Source organism: Chenopodium album, chromosome 16, assembly GCF_948465745.1.
Source record: "Chenopodium album chromosome 16, dcCheAlbu1.1, whole genome shotgun sequence".
Lineage (NCBI taxonomy): Eukaryota > Viridiplantae > Streptophyta > Magnoliopsida > Caryophyllales > Amaranthaceae > Chenopodium > Chenopodium album.
Window position 1 is genome coordinate 50,119,924 of NC_137849.1, and position 6,000 is coordinate 50,125,923.

Below are 6,000 nucleotides of genomic sequence, written 5' to 3' on the forward strand. Positions count from 1 at the left end.
TTCAAATGATTCATAATCAAAAGAAGAAAGGAGTCCATCCTTATGTAATTTCTGGATGCGCTTTTAGTTAATATGTCCAAGCCTACAATGCCATAGGTAAGTTGGGTTTGAACCATCTGTTTTCTGCTTTTTATGATCTATGTTGTAGACATGAGTTGTATATTCTAAAACATACAAACCATTAATTAACTTAGCATTAGCATATAACATGTTTTCTTTCGAAATAAAACAACGTTTGTCTCTTATTTCAAATGAAAAACCTTCAGTATCTAAAACTGGAACTGAAATAATGTTTTTAGTAATGCTGGGAACGAAATAACAGTTATTAAGTACTAAAATTAATCCAGAAGGAAGTCTCAAATGATAACTCCCAATAGCAAGTGCAGCAACTTTTGCTCCATTTCCTACTCGAAGTGTTACTTCTCCTGGATCTAGCTTCCTACTTCCTTTCAAGCCCTGCACGTCATTGACGATATGAGCACCACAACCGGTATCGAATACCCAAGTGGAAGATGAAGTAAGATTAATCTCTACAACAAAAACATCAAGTAACTCCTTACCTTCTGTTTTCACTGGTGCATAATGGGGACACCCTGGTGTATGGGCTTGCCATCCACCACAATAGAAGCACTGGCAATCTCTCCTTATCAGGTACTCCTCAGCTTGGTTAAGTAAGATGTTGATCAAATTTGCAGATGATCCCTCATCATTATGAGAAAGTCTTACAATGTCAAAACCAGCATGGAGTGAGAACAAAATAATGTCACGTGCAGAATCATCATCGATCGGTTTCCCGAGGACATCCATTTGGTTGATCATATCAACCAATTCATTGACATGGTTCCTCACTGACTGACCAGGTAAGAGTTTCTTTGCCATTATCTTACCATGAATCCGGTAAGTCTCATACCTTAAACTGTCAGCCCAGGAATAGTAAATCTGAGGGATCGAGTTAACGATCTCTCTTACATTTGGATCGTTGACACCTCCGCTACCCAATGCCCCCATGCCACCCCTACAGATAGCACGAAGACATTGATATAAGTTGGTCACCTCATACCGTCTGAATCTATTGTACCAACAGTTTGGAATAGATTCCAGTATTAGGTTCTTGACCTTTATTGCATCCAAAACTAATTTTGCATGCATTTCAGGGTCCTGACCAGGAGCACACTTGTTCTCAACGGGTACATATAGGCGAGCATCAAGCTTGAAGCTTGTGAGAACATTTCTCAATTCGCCCTCCCATTGCCTGTAGTTTCTGAGATTAAGCCTTAAATTGAGTTTCATTGGTAAATCTGTGTTGTCATATAAGTTATTCATCTACAAACAAAAACAAAACGAGGCAAAATTCAATAATTATGTTTAATAAATTTAAAGTACCATAAGTAATTTTTTGAATTTATTGGTAACTTTAAAGCATTCATTCAATATTTAAATGATCCCTATTGAATAAAATGATTCCAAGATCCTTTATTTGTGCAATAATTAACCGGACTGAGGCCCTGCCATCAACCATTATATTTTCAAGGTGAGTAAACTCTTTACTGATTACAACTCTTGTAATTCTTGGTTGAATAATTAACCATCACATGTTTAATTATTACTCTTAGCTTCAAGGTTCTAAACTGATCTTTAGGTAACCTTGTTGAATATAACCAATTAAAAGTGTAGAACGTGATCTACCCCCACTTCCCCAAGATATATTATGACGCTCTGCTGAGGCCGACCCATCACAAACGATCAAGGTTTTCGTCGGGTTTTTAATTGGGAAAGCTGCATCAATATTTCTGGGATCTAGATTTATTATGTTGTGATTGTATAGTGAACTCTAGCGCATCATCAAGCAACATAAATAAACCTAAACATGCATAATCTACTAATGCAATAAAACATGACATAGTATGGCCCCTTAATCCTAAGAAAACTAATAAAGCAAAATGCTCCCACTTGAACCGTTATGGATCTCATCCATCTTGCTTCATTGGGCCTTCACTTCATTGGATTTTGGATCAATTGCAACCTGTAATTTTATTCTACTCTATCCACTAAATAAATAAAATAAAATAAATTACAAAATACTCAACGGTACGCAGACCGTATTTAGATTACAAAAATACATCACGATGCGCAGATCGTATTTAGAATCTATGGGCCATACTAGTCTATATATAGCAATAAACAATATCATATATTATAAAGTGTCATATAGTAAATCACTCATCATGCTTTCCTAAACTACAACATCGAATGTTCACAATAAAGGAAACATGGCTATAAATATCTCATATTTTAATTAATTAATTACTGTAATTAGATAATATCATATATTATTCATGACCAACCATAAAATATCATATATTTTAATTTAGGTATGAGATAGAATCAAATCTTATTTGAATTATGGAAGATAAATCATATTTATTTTCCACGATTATCCTAAATAATTTAGGAAATTCTATCCTAATTACTAACCAATCACATATTTTAAATCAATTATTATCCATAAATAATTATGAGATAATCACATTATTTAATCAATTATTATCCAAATAGAATCTTTTGCTCCATAATTATCCAAACTTAACAAAATAACAACTTTAAATTTGTTAATTATCTTTTCAAAATTTAAACTTATCTTTAATTTAATTTATTTTTTAAATTTGAAAACTGATTTTATTTAAAAAATAAAATAAATTTTTTTTTTGAAAAACCGCCAGCCACCGTGGTGTGGCCAGCCGAAGCCAGCCACGGTGGCCGTACACCGCAAGGTGTACGCTGCTGTGCAGCGGCGCAGGGCAGCAGCAGCAGCACCGTGCACCTGCGGTGCGGCACTGCTGTTGCTGCTGTTCTGATCCTCGCTGCTGCCCCTCCCCGCCCCTCCCTCCGGACCACCAGCAGCGGCACCACCGTGGCAGCGCCACCCAGCCGCGGTGCTGCTGCTGTTCTTTCCCCTTTTTTTTTTAATTTAATTTTTGATTTTAATTAATTAAAACAAAACAGATTTTGTAAAAAATCAATTAAACTTTATGTGGTCCTATTAATCCCAAAATTAAATCATATTCAATTTTGAAATTAGGGTTCTTGATGAAATTAATCCCCAATTTAATTTAACACTTAAATTAAATAATTTGATCATGAAAAATTCATAATTTTAACATGTAATCAAATAGATTAAATTCCTTAAAAAATTACCATCGAAATAAATCAAAATTAAACACAAATTTCACAAATTAGGGTTTAAAATTTTCGAAATTTTCGAAATTAGGGTTTAGGGGTTCGAATTTTTCGAGTAATTTGGGGCAAAATTCGGATCAAATTATGGCTAATATGGAGCAAATTAAACACCTTTAATGATTCTATATTGTTAAATCACATTTAAAATAACAATTGACTCATAATTAAATATTCTCCCTCCTAATTGAATTAAAATTGTGGATTATCAAAGAATTATTACTCAATATATGTAAATGCAAGAGGCTAACTAATACCACTGTAGGAGATTATAGGTACTAAATGCGGAAATTACATGAATCATATTCATATAGCACCAAACCAAGGATCTCATGCATAACACATAAAGAAGTAAGAATTATACCTTTGAAGCGTGATTCCACTAGTGATCGAGCAAGAACAAGGGAGACAAAGAACCCCACATGTGATTCCTCTACTTAGTCCACGAGCACGGATTAAACCTCCACTAATGCTAGTTAGTCGCGAAAGAACACTTCTATCGACCTTCTACGGAGATGGACGAACGATCAACCAGGCAAGAACCACCGCGCAACACCACGTGGCCACTAGGGGTGGCCGGCCGTGGGTGAGAGGGGAGGAGAGAGGCGTGCGTGTGCGAGAGGGAGGATGAGGGCTTTTGGATGATGGTTGCTTGTTTCACAATTCACTGTATTGTCAATTGTGACTTGTGTGTCCAACTCTAGGCAAGGCTATTATTTATAGATCGCATCTCTAAATAATAGTCCAAGTCCAAATCCAAGCCCACTTCCTAATCCCACTCAAACTATACTTAGCCCACTCATGCTTATGACTAATTGATTGCTCATGAGCTTCAATCAACCTTCGACGGAGATTAGAGTCACGAGCACACCACAACACCACCCACGCACCACCAATGGAGGGGAGACGCACGGATCTAGGGAGGAGAAGAGGAGGGCCGAAAGTGAGAGAGAGAGAATTAGGGTTTGGGATTTCTTGGTTGCTTGTCTGACAATTTCACAGTGTGTAAATTGTTATGTCATGCAACCCTAGGTATGGTTTATATTTATAGATCATATCTAGAAATAAAACCATGTTCAAATCCTAATTGAACTCTACTTACATTCTAAGCCCAAATATAAGATGTGTCATATACTCATGAGGCCCAATAATGGGCCTCCAACTTGTTTAACCCAATACTCTAGTGTGTGACCTTGTAGGATCCATCCTATAAGGCTTTGGACCATTTGACAAGCCCAAAGTCCAATTTTCATATCTAGCAACAGACATTGGCAACCTTATAGTATGAACTTATTATCTCCATAACTGTGATCCTATGATATATCTAGTAATTGCACTTATCGAAGACATAACTCCTTCAGAGGCCCTACTCAAGGTCCGTATCTACACCCAGGAAGAATACGACATGGGTTTCAAGAACGGGGTCAGAGTGTGCCGAAGAGTCTGCCTACATGCTGAGCCGAAGCTGGACTGGTCCAAATGTGCTGAATGGATCCAGGATCCCGAAGACCCTCACATGCAGTATCCAACTCCAATTGAAGCTGAAATCCTTGAGGTTGAAGAAGCCGAAGAAGAAGCTGAAAGAAGGGAGATGGAGGCTGAACAGAGGGAAAAGGGAGGCTCAGCAGAGTGCAAAGCCTGCTTCTTCCGCTGCTGGGACTGAGGCCGCAATGGGACCCAGTAATGCTGATCAGTCTGATCCTCGGGCTGAAGCATAGGAACTCGGGCAGTCGTCTTCAGGACCTTGCGGTTCATCGTGCGCTCAACTTTAGACTTGCCGCTTCTGAATTTTTTGCCTTGTTTTTTGCTTCAGCTTGCCTTGATGTACAAACTGCTTTATTTGTTTTTGAATGTACCTCGGCAGCTGTAACTTTCCGCTTGTGGGCGGCTGCCGATGCTTTATTATGTCCTTTGAACTCTTGAACTTGTAGCTAGGGGTGAGCAAAAAATCAGGGTACCCTGAATCGGAACCGGAACCTGTTAGAACCTGTACAAGAGGTTCCGGTTCCGGGTAGAAAATTGGAGAACCTGTTGTAACAGGTTCCGGATCAGGTTCTCAATTTTTTGGAACCGGAACCTGTAGGGTACCCTGTACCTGATAAAAATATCACTTAATTTTTAATTATACACTAATTTGTACTCAATTTTTAAATAATATATATCAAAATTGCAATTATAAAAATATATATATTAAATTTATAAGACAACTACTATTAGTTTGTCTTATTTGCGAGTTGTAAACATTATAAATTAGTGACTAACCAGTTTTTTATTAAAAAAATCTGCAAAAAGTTAGTGAGTATCTTTTAATACAGAGTACCCTGAATCGGAACCGGAACCTGTAGGTTCCGGTTCCGGTTCCCAATTTCTAGGAACCTGTTCAACAGGTTCCGGTTCCGGTTCCCATTTTGAGGAACCTATTGCAACAGGTTCCGGTTCCGGTTCCTGGAATTTTTACAGGGTACCCTGTTATGCTCACCCCTACTTGTAGCTCGTTTTCCGAGCATTAATCTCATTTATCTGATGCATTTTCTTCAATTGCTTTGTCTTATTTTGAATGCTTTACTGTTTCCGAACTTGAGAAATTTCGCAAAAATTTGCTAAGTACAAAGCTTTCAGCTTGAAGAATTCTGCTGAAGATAAACTTGCACTGATAGTGCTTCTTGCCCCCCCCCCCCAGTAATCTGAAGACTCAAGTCTTTGGATTACTAAGTTGGGTTTCTTTAACTTTTAGACGAAGCTGAATAAAAAATTTCTAATAGTTGC